General features: G+C 41.1%; 1 pseudogene; it reads left to right on the forward strand.

Moving 5' to 3' along the window:
• The first annotated feature begins 2,067 nt into the window (after window positions 1-2,067).
• LOC118563419 lies at window positions 2,068-17,624 on the forward strand (annotated as a pseudogene).
• Window positions 17,625-22,293: the final 4,669 nt, after the last annotated feature.

Raw genomic sequence — 22,293 nt, forward strand, 5'->3', positions numbered from 1 at the left:
CAAAACAACTGAAGCAGCCCATTAAAGATTTAAGGGTATTATTTTCCTAATAAAAAGTAATTAAAGGCATATTTCTCTCTAAGAGTCACATCTTTGTGTAGAAGCTAATAGCAGCATGTCCACAAAACAGGGAGGTTTAAACGTCTCCGAAGCTAACATCTGCATCTTTTATGCTAGAAAGTCATTCTGTTCGAAAGTTGGAAATATACAACATGTCGCAAATTGAGTCATTTGTTTAGATATAGCTTTAGATTTAGTTTTAACTTCAGCTTTATCCGCTTTGAGTTGGCAGAAGCAATTGACTTTCTGAAGCACTATCCTTCAACAATTTTCTTCCAACAAGACTGGTTGAAAGACAAAAAAAAGGAAGTCCTGTAATGAGTTAAAGTTCAGATCTTTTTTTATTGTGAAACGCTGTGGAAACACAATTATGAAATATGTGGTAAAACCCTACAATGACTGTTTCTGTTAGGTCATTACTGTTCCTTTTCTACCTTGGCTTTCTGTTAACACCTGTAAGGCCTGTAACAGTTCAGGTCATTACTGTTAAAAGGGCTGATTTGCTGATCATCAATTACTCAGTGAAGCAAATGTATGTGACTCGAAGCGTCCAGGATCATATGCCTCTTAAATCCAATGGAAGCAGCCAAGTACTCAGGATTTTCCTCCATAGCTTTTGCAATTTGTCTAACTATTAATGAAACTGTATAACATGTTGGGTGTTTAGATTAAAATGATTTCACTACTTTGTAAATTCCAGATTGTTTTTATTATGTCCCGAAAGACGAAGCTCCAGAAATAAAAGAGGATGTGTTTTCTCGTTGCCATAATTCAACGTCTCAGTTTGAGTCTGGGTTGTGACAGCAAGATAAATGCTCCCACAGTGAATCTAAACTAGCACTACCATACGTGCACATTAAAAAAAAAACTTCACAATCACATAAAATACATTACTCTGCAGTTTCTGTTTATGTGCAGGCGGGTTGCAACAAATGGAATGCAGCTGCTTGTAGGAGTTATGTTTGGATCACACAGGGAGTGTTCACAACAAGGTCTGCAAAATGTCTCTTAATTGCTTTGGGAATGTCTGAAAGTCTCGTTTAGATGTGAAGTAATTCTGGGAAAACATGAAAAAAAAAAGATCTTTGACCTTTTCATTATGTGAAGATAAAGAGATAGAGAGATGTTTGGTGAGGTGCTGTTGAGCTGGAATGAAATGTACTGAAACAAAATGTGTCCCAGTCTGACATCTTGACTTTTGCGCCTGTTTGTTTTTTAACAATTTTGGTGACAAGTCTGTCAAAGATTCCCGTTAAAAAGACTTGTTATAAATAAGATTTAGCATTTTGAGATAATTGGCTGCCAGGGCTGGGTAATATGGCCTTAAAATAAAATCAACTTTTTTTATTATACCAAATCTGATTAATCTATAACCCCCCCCCCTTCTTGTTTCACAAAAATAAATTAAAGAAATGACTTAAGAACATTTAGGTCAAGCATCTTCCTGCGAGCTGATCTGAATGCAAAGTGTAATTACATACAAGCTGTGAAAATTGCTTGTAAAACAAGCCCGTACCTTGTAAGCAATGAAAATATATCAAAATGTTTGCTGCTAGTGGTATTACACAATGAGCCAAGAACAGGCTTCAGATCACTTGTGTAACTTCAAACTAACTTCAAAAAATAAGTAAATGAGCCTAATTAAATTGCCTCATATAATGGTAAAAAAAAGCTTTCGTCTTTACAACATTTTGACAATATATTTTCCTAAACATATATTCCGCGTGTTGTTCCTCTTCATGGAGGCACAATGAGTGCATTGGCCAAATGAAATCCACATTTTCCAAAATTAAACCTTAAAAAATTGCAAATTCTAATTAATCGACAAAATCGATGTATCGCCATCCGTATAGGCTGCTTTTTTATTAAACTAGACAATCAACAGCAAAAAAGCAGGTAGACACATGTAGAAAAAAGGATGGGTCGTAGCTGTGTATTTTAGTTACTTCTGTGCTTTTATGATCAAGGTATGTGAACTTTTGTTACTGAAAATAAAATACCCCATTTTCTTATGTATTTATGCGTCTTTCAGAATGCCAGGTGAGCGACTGACAGTTCGAAGCCCGGCCGAAATTGGCCGTTTCCCCGGAGCGGCCCCGCCCCTCAGGGTAGAGCTTACCATTCAGAGCCAAGAGGGGAAGAAGCAGGAGGAGGGAGGCTGCCGTCGCTGGTTCAGGAAGATCTGCCCATGCTGCTGTAAGCGGCAAAACGGCACGTCCTATGACATCACAGACAAGGTGGAGTACACCAAGCCCCCCGAACGCCGCTGCGGTCACCATGCCCGAGCCTGTCAAGCCAAAGCCTGAGAATGGAGAGATGAAGGAAACCGAAGGTAGAGTTAAATTTCAGTTCTGCATCCTGAATAAACCATACAACGGCTGGGTTTATCGACGCCGTTGGACGTTTTTAAGCTCTAATCCACCTATTGTCTCTCAGAAGTCAAGCTGTCAGTGTGCTCGGTGGACCTTCTGAGCTCCCAGAGTGGACAGAACAGAGTGGAGCACCACACCGATCTGTACCATGGGGACGAGCTGATCATCCGCAGAGGACAGGCCTTCCAGATGGAGATAGAGTTCAGCAGGCCCTTCAGTGCTGACACGGACAAAATGCGCTTGGAGCTGAAAACAGGTAATAAAAAGAAAAAGAACGTTTTGGTGTAGGGGGATTTCCAAGGCAGAGACATAAGCAAGTCATATTATTTGTAGCTCACTCACACGTATTGGGTCTGTCTCATTCCGAATACTTCCGTCAGTGCACTGCCGTAGTGCCCACTTTCGATCGTTAGTATTGTTCCAAAGGAACACTTATGTCAAAACGCTTACCGGAAATGACGGGATGACGTGACGAACGCAACACACGTGGACGCAAATTTTCAGCTCACATTCCTTTTTCTTGGCCTAAGTTGATGCAAGAGCAGCCGTGACAGGAGGCCATGGTGTCCCAGCTCCGATGGTTCCGTCCTCAGCGTAGTCTTTGGTTCTTAAATAAAGCCATAATGTAAAAGTTCAAATTCCTATCTGCATCTCGGTATTTCGACAGCTTGAGGCAGAAGCTGTGCAGCAGTGTGGTGGTTTCTGCTGGGAAAGTCTTTGCAGTATGCCAAAACCTCGTTCCTACAGTTCAATGATCCTTCTCTGTCCGTTTCCCCTGTCTTCTACAAAGGCCTCTCATTTACTCTGTGCCATAATGTGCAGAGCACCACTCTGAGCGGCAGTCTCGTCAACACACTGTCAACGGCGGTTCTCTGCAAAATGCTGCGAGGACGATGCTGGAATGAGTTCATTTGTTTTAAGCTTTTGCCGATCTTCTGCAAGGTCTTCAGAGATTTGAAATACAAAAAATGTAATTCTGTAATTCTCTTCACTGCGTGGTTGCTGATGCTGGGGGGGGGGGGGGGGGGGGTTGCTCCCGTCGTCAGGCCGAGCTGCAGTTGAACCCTAGCTGCCACACAGGATTTGGATTCCACCCAGCCATTCCTCAGCGTTAACAGTTTCCAGACCTCAGGACACCAGACACCTCCCTCTGGAATTTACCGTCCTCATAGTACACACTTGGGAATAAATGACCATTGCATCACCACACAGGACCGGTTTCCTGTCAAGCAATGCTTAGATAATTACCATGATTTTCTCAGCTGCATTTGCAGGGGAGGTTTTACATGAAGCATTTTCAAGAATTAGGCAACTAAAAAAGTTGGTTTTATTTTGAGGACAAAGCTGTTTGTTTAAATGCAGTATTCTTTTTTGGTTAACCATTTTATTTTTATTTTGACGAGAGGAAACTCCAGGAGTTCTGGATGCAGTCAGACGGGGAACAATGGCTTCTTGATACACTTATTGCTGGAGTCTGTACATGGCCTTCCAGCCGAGTTGCGCAGAGCTAACGCTTCAGTGGAGAGCATTCAGTGTCTTAGACAGGCAAGTGAGCTTGTTAGGCAAGAACAGAATATCAGATGGCAAAAAGAAAACCGTTTAAAGCAACTCTTAAAATGCAAACACATGTGCTTTTGATTTCCGAATGAAAAAAAACAAACACAACTGAATATGTTGGAGCAGTTCCAGGCTTAAAGGTTTGTTTGCTTTGAAAACTAAAATTGCGCACAGCTGGGAGAGGCTGTGATGCATATGTGGTTTAGAGTGTTCTCCCATTTACCGGACCGCCCTGACTCATTCAGATATAGTTCAGTCTGTTTTCAGCTTGAGGCTGCAATTTCCCATCACCTCTGTGAGATTACGCAACGTCACAGAATAAACGTTTGGGACAAAATCACCAGCGGCACCATTGTTGGTATCTCTACCATTCCCTTTAAATTCAAAGTATTTGACCTATTTCTTCAAATTCACCCTTTTACAGACTTCTTAAAAGTAATCTTTATGGTAGACATGTGACTGGACAGAGATGTCTATGTACTTTAGCCACTATGCCAGAAAAGGGTATTTCATTGGTAATCTTCTGTAATCTTCTAATCTTAAATGACGGCTATCCATTAGCTTTAAACGGAAGATCATTATAATTAACAGATATGAAAGGCTTAGAAAACATTATTCTGTGCGATAATATATAATTTATATATGATGTGCTTCACTCAGTGGATTGAGCTAATGTTACTGTTGTTTGGGAGTGATGCCAGAGAAAGACCTTTGAATTTGCTGAACTCTGCTTGGACTTTAACTAGCTTTGCTTCCCTTCGGTCAAATACGACTAATATTGAGCTTTGAAGACAAAAGCTTAAGGTGGGTTTGGCATGAAGTAAAGGACGAGCGTGTGGAAAAGCCCCTCGTGTTACGTTTGGGGGGAGATGTGTGGAGCTGCAGGCCTGTTTCTCTCTGAAAGACCCCACTGAATAAAATCAAAGGTTGCATTTACCTAAATTTTACTGAGCGAGATTATGCTGCTGCAATCAAAGATCTATTTATTTTATGCCTTTTTTTTTTTTTTTTTACATATCTTTATCACTGGGGTGTCATTGATTGTAAACAATCAGAACAAATCCAACAAAAATGCAATCTTGTCTCGTCTGTCGCAGGTCCGCTGCCCATCGTCTCTAAAGGGACCCATGTCATCATTCCGCTGGTGGAGCACATGGACGACGAGCGATGGGAGGCCAAGATCACAGAGCAGACCGGCAACAAGATCAGGCTGTCCGTAAACTCCCCGGCCAGCGCGGTGATCGGCCTGTACGGCCTCACGGTCACGACTAGCTCTGCCAAGGACGGGGAGCCGACAGTCCACAGCTCCAACAAGGACATCGTCATGCTCTTCAATCCTTGGTGTGAAGGTGAGGAAGAGGGAGCGAAGGATGTAAGGCGGAAATGTGGAAGAGAGGAGGAAAAGAAAGGCGGGTCAAAAGCGATAGCCGGTAAAAAAAACAAGGAAGAAAAAGAAAGGCATCGTTCAATTGAATACCTAGAAAGAATTAATTGATATAAGTCTATGATCTTTCTGGAACAGTGTTTTTTTTTTTTTTTTTACTAAAACATTGCCGCTGTGCTGCAAGTACATTTTAATCAGTCTGACAGCAAATACCTGAAGAAAACAGATGGCTGTTTGGAGCTGTAATCTCTAAAAGGAGTACTGATATAGTGTTTCACATGCGTGAGGAAGGTCAGCAGAGTCTAAGAGTGTGCTGCTGTCCATCAAGCAGCAGCAGCAGCATGACTGTGGGTAAGAATCTGAGTTATGTAACTCCCCTGACTATGATTTAAAACTTTTGGCACACTTGTTTGGCCCTCTTAAGCACAGCTCTCGGGTACATTTGAGATCAAACCAGTTTGTTTGCAGGAAGAAATAGACCTTAAGGGGCTCCATTTATAGCCAACATACCACCGTGCTTCTACTGTTGCTCATGCTCACAACGAACTTTAAACAAACACAATTGATAAATACAACGACTTTACCACAAAATGCTCTTCTTCTGTCGCAGACCTTAGTTTTCACACCTCATCAACTTGTTTCCTTCTCATATTGTAATGTTACAGTATGTAATTTGCAATTTTTATGTAATTTACTATGGATTTTATGTGATTCTATGTGACCAGAACAAAGCAGCATCTCATATGTGTTGATCCAAACCGTTCCATTGAAGCTCTGGCTGGAGGTTTAGGTGGCGCCGCTGCTGGAAGGTGAACTGCGGCCTCTTAAGTTTTCTCCCAGGGTTTGTCGTCATTTAGCTCCATTGGTCTGCGCATCAACCTTGACCGTCTTCACACTCCCTGCTGCATCCCCACAGCAGGATGGTACCATCACCATGTTTTAACGTGGGGGTGCTGTGCTAGGGGTGATGCACATGGGTAGCTCCCTGCCACTCAGTGTTTTACATGTAGGCCAGAAAGATCAAGTTTGGTCTGGTATTAGTTGACCAGACTTCTTACAGCTTAATTGCTTCTGTCTTCAAAACGTTTAAAAAAATATATAAATCTAAGTCGACCTCATCGTTTGCAACTCAGTCCCTGATCTGTGTGCTGTGGTCTTTTATGAAGCTTTTTGTTCACCGTTGTTCTCCGATAAACCCCTGAGGCCTTAACAGAGCAACTGGAGTAACATGGACATTAAACTACATATGACTTGTATTGTAAAGTCAGCTTATTGAGTTTATTTAGGGGTTGCAGGGGAAAAGGGACTGACTACAGATCCACATCGCAAGTTGATGACCAGTCTCTGGCACTGTTACTTCGAGGTTGCGGGTTGAAAAGTCAGGGAACCCCTGATTTAGAGGTGCCTGGGTTGGGCTTTTAGAGGCATGGTAAACCGACACAAATCAGAGTGAAAAAGACAGTGCGCTTTGGGCTCTGGGTACTTTTATCCGTGCCTTTCGGACTTCTGCGGAACAATCGGAGATTAACGAGTTCTCCGACTCGTTGCAGAATTTCAATTAGCCCCGCGGTTTCTCTTGATACACTGAGGCATTTAATGAAAGGATGCTACCAAACGTGGTCCACATTTTTTTCCCCCTAAACTCTTCTATCCTCCTCTGTTGTGAAGAGGAGAACCAAAAGATAGCTCATGTTATCATAAGGGATTTAAAATATCAACGCCCCAATAAAAAAATTTGCTGCAGCATAAACATTTCCACTTTCCTGAACAAGTATTTAACTAGTATTTGACATTTCCATATTTTATTTTTTACTTTCCAACCACAAACCTTAAGTTGCAGAGACGTTTAAAGCAGGATTGGTTGTTAAACCATATCCTATCCACCTGAGCTTTGGAGATCTCTTACAGCACTGTTTAAACCATCGTCTTACGATGAAAAAAAGTCGGGCACAACTGCACCCCTACCAAGGCCGGACCGGCCACCTAATATAACAGGCCAAGAACGGAGAGTAATAATAAGATTAGCAGCCAAGAGGCTCGTGGCTACTCTGGGGCACTGTAGGGATCCCACTCTGTTGACAAGACAACTTCTTGTAGTTCACTACACCAATCTGGCCTAATGGAAGAGAGGCAAGCAGAAAGCCATTGTTGAAAGAAAGCCACAAGACATCCTAGTTGCAGTACAGGGTGGACACAGTAAAAGAAGGAGCTCGGTTCAGATGAAAACTAGCACTCCACGTATTGCTGCAAACATGGTATCCACTATGAAACATGGGAGTGGCGGAGTCCTGCTTTGGCAATATTTTTATTCAGCAGGGAGAGAAGCAGGTCAACGTGGATGTAAGTCCGCCTGCCAGAACGAGAATAAGCCAAAACGTACAGCGAGAGCTTCAAATAAACGTTTTAGGTCAACGCACGTTGATGCGTTAGAACGGCCCAGTCAAAGTCCAGATCTAAATCTAGCTCCTGATCTGTGCCAAGGCTTGAAAATGTCTTCTTACAAATACCTTCTGTCTAATCTGACTGTGCATACGCTATTTTGCAAAGAAGATTGATGCACAATTCAGTGTCTAGGTTTGCGAAGCTGGTACTTGCAGGTGTAACTGCCATGAGAGGAACGCATCCGGCCTACAAGTTTTCAGATCTCTATTTATTAAAAAACCAAAAGCTGTGGTAAATGTCTGCATAATCATGTGCTATTTTGTGTTGGTGCAGCAGTGCTGTGTAACGTCTAAAACTGTTTTGAGATTGTTCCTGGATTTCCCCTTATACAAAACTAAATGTAAGATATAAGTCTTTGAAGTTCTATAAAAGAGTTTTGAAATATTTTTTTGTTGCATGATGTAAACACATTTTTACAGCTCCAAATCCGTCTTTGGGTTGGGTTCCTAAGCTCTTAACCTCTCTGGGATGAATTGCTATGAGAGTTTGCTTTATTTTCTTATTGCCACTGCTTGTTATTTTATTCAGATAAGAACGTTTAAAGGAAATGAGCTCTTTGTTTACTGGGCTGAGCTTGGCAAATGATCCCTACAGGATATTTGAAAGAGAGAAGAATATGCGCAGTGGAGTACGTTTTCTTCTGTCTTTAGCTGGCGCGCCCAATTCGCTTCTCCCCCCTTCCGATCTCTTCTTCCTAAACCAAATCTCTCCCTCATGCCCATAAAAAATTCCAAATCCAACAATTATTGTATAAAATGCCAAGGGGCTGAGTTCAGAGTGATGCGGCCAGCTGGGGGAAAACCAGCCTTCTTTCTGGCTCTTTACTGCTTCCATGTGTATTTCCTGCTTTTTCTACGCCTCTCCCACACAGTTCAGATGCCTTTTTTTCTTTCGATCTGCAAACCTGAACTTCACTCCGTGGCCCCCCTTCAAATCTGGTTTTGAGCCTCCTCCTTCATATCCTCCCGGGTGTTTTCTTCCCACATTCCGGGAATTTTTCTTTGAAAGGAGCAAAAACGGACAAAGTCTCAGCTGACAGCTGCCGCAGTTTCACCTCTGCTTGCTTTCTTCTTTAAAAATCCCAACATCAGTGTTATTCTTCGCTCTCCCCCTTGCTCTAAACACTCCCAAACATTAATTCCCCTACTTTCTCCCGGTTTTCCCCCGTGACTCTTTTATCTATTCCTTTCACTTGCTCTTTTCTGATGCCCACTTTAGACACCCTGATACTTTTACTGTTCTTCCTTTCTGTTTCTTTTTTTATTTTCTGTTGTTTTCCCACCACCCATGTTTAATCACTCTGCTGATAGCAAGAGCGGGGGGGGCAAATGGAACAAGAAATGTTCATGTGAAGTGACCCACGCCCAAGTGTGCAGCGCTGATTTCTCTCCAAACAGACTGTTTCCCATAGGCCACTGAGGGCCCCACTGTAAGGTCCATGGATTCATTGTATTTTTTAACCATTTCCTGACCTTCGGGACTTGGTCCAATAAATTGAGAAAAAAGGGTCACATTCTTAAGCGGTTTAGTCACTGGGTGATTTTTTTGGGGGAGTTATTTCTACGAGCAGGCCAAGGCTTACAATCTAGTCTACTGGATCAAAAGATATCAGACATTTTGGTTTAAACCGTCAGCCACATTTCCAGAAGTCTTAGGTCCAAACTAGTTTTATATCTCCGGTTTGTTTTGTTTTTTTGTTTTTTCTAGAGGATACCGTGTTCCTGGATAATGAAGAGCAGAGGAAAGAGTATGTGCTGAACGACATTGGGAGGATTTACTACGGCACAGAGAAGCAAATCGGCGCCCGGACGTGGAACTTTGGGCAGGTACGGACTAGACGGGACTGTAAAGTGCTGTGAGCATGCCTTTGTGAAATATAATTACAGCACAGCCTGGGAGAGTTCTCCACACCACAGCAGCTTCACAATTACTGTAGCTATAACATCCCAAGGCCCTGCAGTGGATCAAAAAAGGGCAAGTTATGCATCTGTCAGAACTGGATAAGTGTTGCGTAGTGCATGTTTGTGATTTGAAAAGAAGCACCCATGTTTTTTTTTTATATATATATATTTTTCCAGCCCATTTGTGGGCTTCATTTGTATTCTGCCCCTTCAAGTCAACACTTCTTCAAACCCCATTTTGCAGAAAGTACAGCCGCAAGTCTTTTCGGGTATGTGTCTACGATCTTTGCATATGTAGAGACCCAACCCAAGCTCAGTCAGACTAGATGGAGAGCATCACTGGAACCTATTTTCAGGTGGATTCAGGTCTCAACCTTTACAAATCAACTCAGATTGTTCTAAATCTGACACTGTCCTGCCTAAAGAAAAAGCAATCCCATAGCATTGTCCTGACGTCACCGTGTTTCGCTGGGCAGATGATGTATTTAAAGTAATGTATAGGGTTAATTCTCCACACACAGTTTTATACATATCACCTGCATACAAAGTGCAAATGGAGCTCCTTTAGGAAGTTTTCCAACCGTGACGTTCTTTTCGCCGCTCTCGTAAAGGCAAGATTTATGTTGTGCACAGCTAATAGTTGACCAGTCCACAGATTCTTCCACCTCAGCTGTGTTGAGCTCTGCAGCTCCTCCAGAGTTACCATGGCCATCTAGGCTGTTTCTCTGATTAATGCTATTGGGCTGTTCGTTTAGACAGACAGCTATGTCTTGGTATGTTTGCAGTTGGTCCATTTTTTCAGATGAGGGACTGAACAGTACTGTATGATGAGACCAAAGCTTGATCTAGTTTCATATCGTAACCCTGAACTTTTCAGAGACTTTGTTCACTGATGTTCTCCAACCAACCTCTGTGGTCTTCATAGAACTACTGGATCTAAACTGAGATTAGATTACACACAGGTTTATTCATATCAGAGTAGAGTAGAGTATTCAGGTGCTGAATACAGGAGTGTGCTACACTTTTTTATGTCAATTTTTGAAAAACTATGCCTCCTGTTCCGTCCACTTCACAATTCTGCACTGGATCGGGTGGTCTGTCACTCAAAATTCTAATAAAAACATGTCTTAAATGTCTTGTTACTGAGAAGTACTGTACAAATAAATTTACCTTACCTTATGTAAGGTAAATTAGAAATACGTTACAACCTCACATTGAAGTTTGCAGGTTTAACATATCAATTTGCACACAATTTAATCCTAATGAGAGATTATCATGGGTATTAGTATTTCATTGTGAGCAATATTCTCTTTCTTCTTAAAGGGTTAAAAACTACAAAGTATTGTGTCAAACTATGCATCTGTGGTTAGACTCGCTACCGTCATGCTCTCGTTGTATATAGCCGTTTCATTCATATAATTTGTGTTTAGCTATTTTGTACTAATCCTGTTCCTTTTTTGCTAGTTTCATGAGGGAATCCTGGATGCATGCCTGTTCATCTTGGAGAAGAGTGACATGCCCCCATCTGGCAGAGGGGATCCGGTCAATGTGGTCAGAGTCATTTCCGCCATGGTGAGAAAATACAACATACATAAAAAAAAAAGAAAAAGAGAAAAGAAAATTAGTTAAAATAAATGGAAACGGTGCAAATAAAGTTTTGCTTTCAGATAAATGCACAGGACGACTATGGGGTCCTGGTTGGGAACTGGTCGGGGAATTACGCCGACGGAGTCTCTCCTGCAGCCTGGAGCAGCAGTGTGGAGATCCTGAGGAAATACCACTCCTCCACCGGAACGCCCGTGAAATACGGGCAGTGTTGGGTCTTCTCCGGGGTCACTACTACGGGTGAGCAGGAGAAAAATAACACACAGAAGCTGCACTTGTGGATGTTATGTGTGGGAGAGTAAGCAGGGTTTGTTTATAGGGAGGGCTTGAACCACAGAAGGGGGTTGAAAGCTGTTTGAAGCCATCTGTGAGGAGTGTGCTGTGCATGTTTATTTGCTGCGCGTGTATGTAAAGAATCTAGAGAGGATACTAAGCAGTGTTCGCTGGAATCCATCTGCTCAAAAAAGTTACTAACTCCATTAAGACTCCAAAAAAATGTTTCTGATCTAATCAGGCGCTTTTCATCAGCTTTCTCTGCAACCATATCTTCATTGTGTGTGTGTATTCAGGGAACCCTCACATGATAGCTTGCTGATTTTAGCACATGCCCCTGATAGCGAGCCGTAGCTCATGCATAACCTAAATTCATCTCACTGACATTCTCGTCATACGTGCTACTTTTGCCACAAGCTGAGCTACATGTGTTGCTTTCATTCAGCTGGAATAATAAAGTTTACCCTGTGAAATGCGCAAAAAAATATATGTAACTATAGAAAGTGTATGTTCAGTTCAGGCCAGTTGTTAGATTTGCTTGCAAATGTAATTTTAATGCTTTGTCTGCCTTTCCTCGTTTTCAGTGCTGCGCTGCCTTGGCATACCTGCCCGTAGTGTGACCAACTTCCAGTCTGCACACGACACCGATGTATCCCTCACTACAGATATTTACTTTGATGAGAATATGGAGCCAATTGACCTGCTTAACAGTGACTCTGTCTGGTAAGATGCTGAACTTTACGTTGGAAGGGCACCATTCATCCGTACAATAGAACACGCATGAAAATGCCAGCTGCTCCATGCATATCTCTGGAACGCACTAAATTTAGGTCCTCTCCAAAAGCACTCCCCTTGCGCTGGAATGCTTGGAGAAGTCATGCGCTTTAGCCATTTGCAGCTCCTTTCAACCCACAGAAACCTAATATTCTGTGTGCTATTTGCTAACATTTCCCCTTCCAATATTTGGCTCTCATATACTTTGGCGGTTTAAAGAGCATATATCATCTACTTTACAAATTCAGAATTGATAGTTGTATTAAATTTTATGTCCCAAGTTGGGAACTATGTCAATTTATGTGAAAGAAAGAGGTTTGTTTAAGAAGGCTTACGTTACGTATAGAACTCCAAACATGGACATCAATGCTTAGCACAGTGGACACAAACATAAAGTAATGAAAGCAAAGTCTTGATATTTCACTGATGCTATAAAGCAAATGGTTATTCATTGATTTGTCCAGTGATTAGGAAGTCGTCAGGAGAAATGTCTGCAAGCTAGTAGTTCAGAGATCCAGCAGACTAGTGTCCTACCCTGGGATTTAAAAGCGCTCTGTGGTAATCTGTGATTCCCCTGAGGAGAAGGACCGCTAGTGACCAAAACTCTATTCCAAAACACAAAACCTTTGGCATATCTGTCATCTGAATGGTTTATATTAGTGATCCTTGTAGAGATTGTGGAAAACACAGTAGCAGTGAGTTGAAGCATCAGAAAGTCTCACATTTCCAGGCACAATGACTCCGTCTTTTACCAGTTAAGGGTCAACTGTAGGTTAGTAGTAACAAACCTCTTAAGAGGACAGGAAGAAGAAGTGAAAAGAGGAAAGGAGGGAGTGGAGAGGAATTGAAAGTATATACCATTTATCATTCATTTGGCTCAGACACTGGGAAAAAAAAATAAACAAGTTATTTATGCTGAACATGCAGAAGAAACATTTGGATAAAGAAGTTGTCGATTTGATTTAATATTGCAATGTGTAGACATAAACTGATCAAAACCAAAAAGTATAGTTTCTCACCAAATAAACTTTTACCAACTAAACTGAATCCCCACAAATCGTCACTGTCCCCTTGAAGATCAAGTGTTCACCACAATGTGAGGTGTAAGGTTGTGAAGATCACTGTCACCACAATGTCACAAACTGTGGAGGTGGGAGGTGGGGGGTGGGGGGCATTTGTGCAAGGGTAAGGGGAAACCCGCGTTCATTTCCTCAATCTATAGAGAAAGTAAGATTGCTTACTGCATCACTTTCTGTATCACCAGAAAGCAACCAGACATCCATTAAACATGTTCCCATTAAAAGGATCCTTTTTGTAAAGCATCTATATGTATGGAAGTACCAATTTATACTGTGTGGTTTCAAAGGCTGCGTCGGAAAAGTTTGGTTTGACGTTATCAGCTTTAAAAATAAGTTTACACTTTTCTATGCTCTCTGCCTCTGATATATTATGAAATGTAACCTTTAGTATGCCCTTAAAACCGGTTGTAGTTGTGATTTGTCTATTTGCTACATCAAAATATAATAGTTTTTTTTCTGTGACTAAAACTTCCTTTTCCCAGTTGCTCTGTATTAAACCACCATTATGTATTGTCAAACTCACTTAAGGTGTAAAATGTAGTTAGCCAAATCAGCTGTTTCTTCATGTTTGTAGACTTTATAAGAAACGCTGCTGTTTCAGACCGCGGGGGCAAATTAGAGTGGTGCCAATACTTTTTAGTATTAAAAAAAGCCATTAGATGAGTGGACTTTCTCAAACGCGACAACCTTTTTACCTGTAGGAATTTCCATGTCTGGAATGACTGCTGGATGGCCAGACCAGACCTGCCCCCTGGCCACGGAGGCTGGCAGGCTGTTGACTCCACACCCCAAGAAACAAGCCAGGGCACCTTCCGCTGTGGCCCAGCCTCTGTCAACGCCATCCGCTCTGGCCAGGTCTACCTGAAACACGACACACCTTTCGTCTTTGCTGAGGTGAGTGTATTTTTTTTTTTTTATATCCACATTATAAGCTGAAGGTTTAGGCTTTATAGGAGTAACCTTTTTACCCGGAGAAGTTTGCATTTTCAGTTTTACTGCCAATATTTAGTTAAGTGGTTTATAAGCATCTCCTGTGGAGGATTTTATGATTATCTAATTAAGTCAATGAAATTATAAATAATTATGTCTTGTGCCTTCAAGCTGAAATGAATTTAGCAATAAACTGTTATCCGTGAGTTCAGATTGATCATAAATCTTTAAAGCTGACAATCCTTTTTGGCATTTGCTTCTCAGGTCAACAGTGACAAAATCTACTGGCAGAGGAACCTGGACGGTACTTTCTCCCAGGTCTACAGCGAGAAGAAAGCGGTTGGGCACTGCATTAGCACCAAGGCAGTGGGCTCTGATGAGCGGAATGACATCACACACCTGTACAAACACCCAGAAGGTACTGATAAGCCTTCTGTTCACAGATTCCTCCCAAACTACACAACCGCTCACGTCTTCTAAAATATCTCTGTGTACCATTTCTGGTGTAGCTTTACATAATTCCTGTACAATCCGACAAAAAGAATGTTCACTTACCTCTTTATCCTCTCCCTGGGCAGAATCTGAGGAGGAGCGCATTGCTGTGGAGACAGCATGTCGGTATGGCAGCAAGCCAGACGTCTACTCCGTTCCTGCATCCGAGGATGTGACCGTGGAGGTGAAGATAGACGGCGAGGGGCCTAGGATGGGCACCGACGCCAAGCTGAGCATTGTGGTCAAAAACCAGAGCTCACAGCCCCGCCAGACAACGCTACACAGCCAGGTGGCCGTCATGTACTACACCGGCGTGCTGAAGAACGCCATCAAGAAGGATAAGATCCCTGTGGAGCTTTTGCCCAATGAAGGTCTGATTTTTATCTTGTTGGTTAAAATGTGAAAAACAAATAATGCTACAGATTTTTTTCCAACCCATATAGAGCTTTAGCTTTGGTTACCATAATTCTTATTGCTTTGGACTAAATTAAGCTGTCAGTGGGACGGACAGGAAGAGAAGATTTTTGTGAACAAATAGAGGATCATTTAAGCCCCTTTCACACCATTATGTTTGTCATAAATAACCAAGCAACTAAAAGCCATGACATATAAGTTCATTCTTTTCTTTAGTCAGATATCTTTATGAATTATGTTGGTAAAGGGGTCAAGTTTCAGATGTGGTTTATTTTAGTGATCATCTGAAAATTTGTATTACACACTATTCCAAGTTTCTGTTTCCGTGACTCACGATCAAACCAAAATGACTTTAAGTGACCTCTTCAGGGTAAGGTTATGGGACATACTAGAGTTACTAAACATATTTCTTACTTTTGGGTGTGAGTAGATTATAGAAAGTTGCTTTCAATCAAAATGTTGGGTTCATACTGTGTTCCATGACATATGAAATTCCCTGTGGTAAACGGCAGACACTTAATACCCACACATTGTAAGTAGAAATAATTAAAATAGGTAAAATGACTAGCACTCCCTGGTTACCCGATTGCCAATATTTTTCCTTTTGAGCTGAGTCACAACATTTGGGTGGAGTAATAAAAGGGTCTTGCGACACTTTAAAATAAATGGGGAGATTCCATGTTCTCTCATCTTGAGCCAACGTAGCTTTCAAGAACAGACAAGAGCAGAAGGGCTAAGCGTGCTGTGGTGATAAATGAAACTAAAATCATAGGTTCTATCTTTTGGGGTTGTGGAGGTCAGTCAGTTTTCTGTTGTATGATACATGCGGTGTGTGTGTGTGTGTGTGTGTATGTGAAACTGTTTTAATATGCGAACAAACCGAACCTAAGAGAAAATAACCAGCAAAGCTGGAGAGGTGAGCAGAGATAAGTCAGTTGTCAGTGCGTAGAGCTCTAGCTGGTGTTTCTTATCACTCTTAAAATGAAGACAATGCAAGACATTTTTTTTGCAAATGTTCTTGCTGTGTAATCAAACTGGCTTCTTTCCCATAAGTTAGCAAGTGCTAGCAAAAATGAAAAAACAAACCAAACAAAGTTATTAAGAAGTTACTGCAGGGTTAGGAGAATGTTGATATAAGCTTGTCAGGTCAGTAAAAATGGGAGCGTTCCGTTGGTAAAAAAATAAAAATAATTTCTTTCCCTCTGCACACAGAAAAGATTATCGAATGGGTTTTGCCGTACCAGCAGTACCAGAACCAGTTGGTGGACCAGGCTGCTCTGATGCTGACACTGTCCGGAAGAGTCAGTGAAACCAAGCAAGTGTTGGCCAACCAGACAACGTTCAGACTCCGTACACCTGACCTCCAGATCACGGTGAGCTTTAAATTAGCATCTGAAATTAGCATTTTAAAATCAAGCATAATAACACAAATTCTGTAGAGTGTTCGATTCAGCTTCTTTTCCTTGATGAAGTTCCACTTCTCCCTTTTTAAACCAGCCTCTGGGTGAAGCTGTGGTGGGTAAGGAGATGTCAGCTAAGATTACCTTCACCAACCCGCTGTCACGTATACTGAAGGACGTCGTGTTCAGGGTGGAAGGCCTGGGCCTTCAGAAGGGTCATGAAGTGGTCGTAGGGTGAGAAGACTTCCCTTTTTTTCCCCCCAGGATCTTCTCTTCCCCATTTTCTTCTCCTTTTGAAACTAACGTTTGATTTCTTCCTGTCTCAGTGATGTGGGAGGCCAAGCCACAGTAACACTGACGGAGCACTTCATCCCCACCCAACCTGGACCCAGGAAACTGGTGGCGTCGCTTGATTGTAAACAGCTAACACAAGTACACGGAGTGGCCGACGTCGTGGTCCTCGAACAATGAGAGCTTCAAATTCTACTAAGTGTGCTAATTCTCTGAATTTTAAGCAGTCCTGTTTATTTTTTACTGCTATAAATTTAAACATTTGTTATTCTGAACTATGAAACCATGATTAACCACTGTAGCATTATCAGTATTATTTTTGTATTTATCTATTATAAACTTAACTCTTGTGTCGTGCTCTGGTTGGGCATGCAGACGGTATTGAACAAAGGCTTTAATTAGCTTTTACTAAACAGATGAACCTATTCTAACACTAGTGAAATGTAAAACACTGAACAAAAAAAAAAAAAAAAAACCTGTGATGGTTCACAGTGGGGCCATTCTGTTTTTATGTTAACGTCTGTTTGTGTGGTTCATTTGGAATCTGTTAATGTGAAGATTATTGACAAAAGGAACAACTTTACATGGTTCAAATGAAGGAGGAGTTCTGTACATGGTTTAAGAAGAAATCTACTCAAATTATAATTTTTTTCTCTGAAGTCTGCCAATATTTTCTAAAATTGTCTATATGGACAATAAAAAAAAAAAAAAGAATCAGCTGAAATATTTTTAAAAATCCAAATGAATTAACCAAAACGTAGAAAATCAAGGACTTATGTTGAATAATAGTTTTATGCTGCCTCTTTTTCATTAAAACGAAAAAAAAAAAAAAACCTCCAGAAGTTATTCTGGATTTTTTACTCTGTCTTTCACCATCATCTGGTTACAATAACTCTCTCTTATTTGATTCTGTACTTTTATGGAACTCCTTCCTCAACCAAAGCCCTGGCTTTGGTTGAATATGTTAAGAGTCTTTATCTCACAACTTTATCTATGCATTCAGATTTACTGTAGTGAGGTTTACTTCCTCCACCTACGTTATTTTTTATATATTTAACTTGCAGCAGAAATGATTGGATGGTTTTAAAAGATTTGTGATTGGCCAACTTGTAAATTGCTCGAAGGCTCGCTGCAAATTCAAACACGGCCAATTTACATATGGGAAACAGCGGTAGGTCAGCCCTGTGGCAGTGTGTGGTTGCACATAGTCACAATACGGGAACAGCAGTACTGGTGTTTAGAGCAGTGTGCAGCAATCTGTTGGCTGCAGTTTTCAAAGCGGCTTTAAAGAAGCACTTCCACAAATAGAGAAAATTAAAGTGTCAGTTCCATTATCCCAGTATCGTTTCAGCACAAGATATTTGTACAAACCGTGAATCTTGTACAGAAACATAATTTTAAACAAAGTCAGAACATATTGGTTGTGATATGTTGGTTTTATTTTTTTTTTTTCTTATGTGAATGTTTCATCTTTTGAAGGAAAGCAGTGCTATTTTCTGAGATGTGTGTGTAAGATTCATAAAAGATCTGCTCTTGACTCAAGATTGTACTCAACATCCAAAATCCTTGATTCCTTAAAACCTTTTCTGGCCTCTTGAACAATAGCACTTGGTGTAAAATGTGAAGAAAGCTATCTTTATCCATATTATTTATCTACCTGGAAAGTTTTTGTATTGTTTTGACAGTAATAAAGATTACTAAAACTTTGATCTGACCTGGGATCCATTATTGCTCTTTAGACATGACTAATGGGTTGAAATGATGCAAGCCAAGCTTCTCACAGGAAGCAAGCATATATTCACATTCCTACATTCTGACAAATCCTCCCCCCCCCTTTTATTTTTTGCAGGTAAATAATATTATGAAAGGTTTACTCAGCAAGTATGTTTTTTTGTGCAGGTTTAGGCAGGTGAGATCCCATAACAGCATTTCATCATTCAGAAAGGCTGATGTCATCCAGGATACTTCACTCATTAAAAGCACATAGTTTATTTAATGTTATTAAAAAATGAATGCATCAGCAATGTAACAGTGACAAAGCTGTTCTGGGATAAACCTACAATTGTGTTTTCTTGCACATTTCAAAGGACTTGGAGAAGTTTGTATAATCCCGCTACACTCATTGATCCATCTTCCTCCTGCAGCCAAAACTTTAGACGCTACAGTGCAAAAGTATGCATTCCTCTTGAACTTTCCCACTTTTTCCTCACGTTTCTCTGTTATGCCCAGAGAACCCGAAAGTCAAGCTGCTGATTTTTAAAAGTCAATAATTCTGCTGGAGTCTGGCCAGGCTGGAGCAGAACAGGCAGGCAGGGCCGACCGCAATCAGGATTGAAACTGCTCCACAAGGCAGGGACGGCAGACAAGGCAGACAAATTAAAATGGCTTGGCAAAGGTTTGTGGTTGTGAAAACAGCCTAATAAAACAGAAGCTGATGAGGTGTCTGACGGGAAGGAAATCCAGAAAAACAAGAACATGAGAACAAACTTGACAAGGCTGAACATCTAACCCACCATGAGGCTTGCAACAGTCTGGCAGGGAATTAATGCGGAAAGCCGTTATTTAAAGGCAGGATTGCAAGGACTGAAGATAATTAGGACCGAGACAGGTGTTGCTGCTTCTGCTGATGAGCAGAGCTGAGCATGGCAGAGAGCAACCAGCCAGCCGACCCACGAATCAGAATAATGGGGGCAAACAGGGAACACAGGATAGAATCATACTAGTTACAACAAGAACATTTTATTGGGATTTTATGTGACAGGCCAACACAAAGTAGTGCGTAATTGTGCTGTAGAAACAAATTAGACATGCGTTTTAAAATGTTTTACAAGTATACATTCAAATTGTGGTTTGCATCTGTATCCAGCACCCTTTACTCTGACACATCTATATAAAATCAAGCCAAGAAGTCCCCCAAACAGTAAACAGAGTCCACCTGTGTACCTGTGGAGACCAAAAACCCAAACTAAACTTTTTTACAGAGATGCAAAACATACGGTGTGGTGGCAAACCGAAACTGCACATCACCGTGAACATCCATTCAGTGAAACATGGTGATGTGAGCATCATGCTGTGGGGATGCTTTCCTTTATTATAGACAGCAAAGCTGCTCAGGATTGACGGACGATGGAGGGAGACAGGTGGTTCTGCAAACTGTTGACTCGGGGGCAGGTTACAAATGAATGCCACACATCAGATTTTTATTTGCAAAAACCTTTGAAAATCAAAATCACTTTCCTTTCTACTCTCAAATTCTAAAAGGTTGGTGACCACTGGGCTACAGTATATGGTGGCTGACTAACTAAATATATATTTTTTTGGCAGCTATGAGCTGGACAAAGTGAAAAGGAATATATTAATATTTCTGAGGGAGACCAAATGAAATGTAGCTGATTTTAAAGCTGCTGCATGCCTAATCACATTTCTTTTGCCCTTAACTACTGTACACCTGATTGAAAACAATGCGGTAACATTTATTTAAATAATTTTTTCTTATAGTGTTCCCAGTTTAATTTGCTTTTGCAGGAATTAATTGAACTACAGATTTTTATAATCTAATTATTTCTAGTTTCCACACCATGTGTTTTAATGGCTCGAAAGGCCAGTTTTTACATACCTTGTGTTGGTTTAAGGAATAACTGAAACTGCGGAAAGGGTCCTTGGAAATTTGCCAAAAGTCCTCTCTGCGGTTTTACAGACATTGACCCTGACTTATGTCAATTTTTAATGAATTCTTCCTCTAACCTCCCTCCACCTCGGTAACAAACTTGATGAAGACAAGTGGTAGATTCTTACTGACAGACAGGCAAGCTAATTGAGCTGAAGGTAATTCTCTGCCGGTGCATCTTGGACATAACAGCTCAGAGTAGGAAGCGTGGATACACAGAACGCATCCACAATGAGGCCTTGAACAAACCACGGCGTCTTTAGGTGTGGAGGAAGGTTATTGTCTGTGACAGCTTGGGGCAAATGTGGAGAGGCTGATCAAGACAAACTCTAAAAGCTTGTTGGGCATTACATGGCCAGCTGTCAGACGACAGTGAGGCAGGACTGGGACATCGCTCTTTCAAGTACAGTCCAGTGAAAAGAAGTTGTGTTTTTTTGAAATATTTGGACACATGGATGATTGATATATAAGATGTGTCGATACTGAACAATTCAAGTACTATAAATCAATGATAATACACGAAGGAAAGGCCTTAAAATTTTCTGTAAGATATAATAAACTGCCAAACCTTTAAGCAGCCTCCACATGTCTCCATGTCCTTTAAAAACAGCAGCGCTCCAACTGCAGGTTGCTCCAACGCAAGCCGCCACAATTGACAAATATTCCTGGATAGGTGTCGAGCAGTTTCAGAAAGAACTGAACAAAGGTCCGGTTGACTCTGGTTTAAGCCTGTTTGCTGCTCAGGATAAAGAAAATAAAAGTCCTGGGCTGAGCCCGAGAACAGATTTTATATCTCATTGAGATGCTGGAAGTGTCTTGAAATTGGGTTATTGATGCAAGAACCCCCTTAAACACCTCACAGTAGGGCGGACTCCTCAGATCAATGCAAGGGAAGAATTTCTCTGAGATAGTAGTTATTAGGGGATAGGGTGTACTAATGTTTCACTCCATTAAATTACACATTTGTGTGTGTAAAACACGGCAACTTTCTGTAAGGAAAGAAAAATCCCTTTCTCTACTAGAGACCAAAACAATAAATAATGAAATTTATATGTTAACATTTCTCAATAAAGACCAGAATATTCTTTGGTTCTGTTAGGAGTCATGGAAAACAGAACCTAATCGCAAAGTGGGAGAATGCTAATAATAAATAAGTCAAAGTTCCTGCTTGCATCATGTGCTTTGGAATTTATAAAAAGAATCAAGACTATAGATGGAAGATGTCACACCCCAGTTAGTTTAAAAAATGTGGACTACAGACAATAATTCTCGCACTGCAAAAAGGGAACTAAAAGTAAGTAAAACTTTCTTGAAATTAGGATATACTTTTAGTTCCCTTTTTGCAGTGCGGTCATCAGCGGTCAGTACCAACAGGATGAGGACAATTTTCGAGTGCTGCATCTGATGGGCACATAATCCAAAGGTGTGCATGAGTATACCTTTCTGAAACATATTTGCAAAAGAAAAGATGTCTCCTAAAAAAAGAGAGACACAATTTGTCACTTGAGGATACTCGACAGGCTGAAGTGCTGAGTTGGCGTTTTGGGATCCGCCTTGGAGTGGTTCTCTTTAAACCTGTCTGACAGATAATGCTGGGTAGCAACTTACATGTCTCCCTGTGTCCAGTTCATTTTGGTGTAACCCAGGGATCT

Source organism: Fundulus heteroclitus, chromosome 6 (genome assembly GCF_011125445.2).
Source record: "Fundulus heteroclitus isolate FHET01 chromosome 6, MU-UCD_Fhet_4.1, whole genome shotgun sequence".
Classification (NCBI taxonomy): domain Eukaryota; kingdom Metazoa; phylum Chordata; class Actinopteri; order Cyprinodontiformes; family Fundulidae; genus Fundulus; species Fundulus heteroclitus.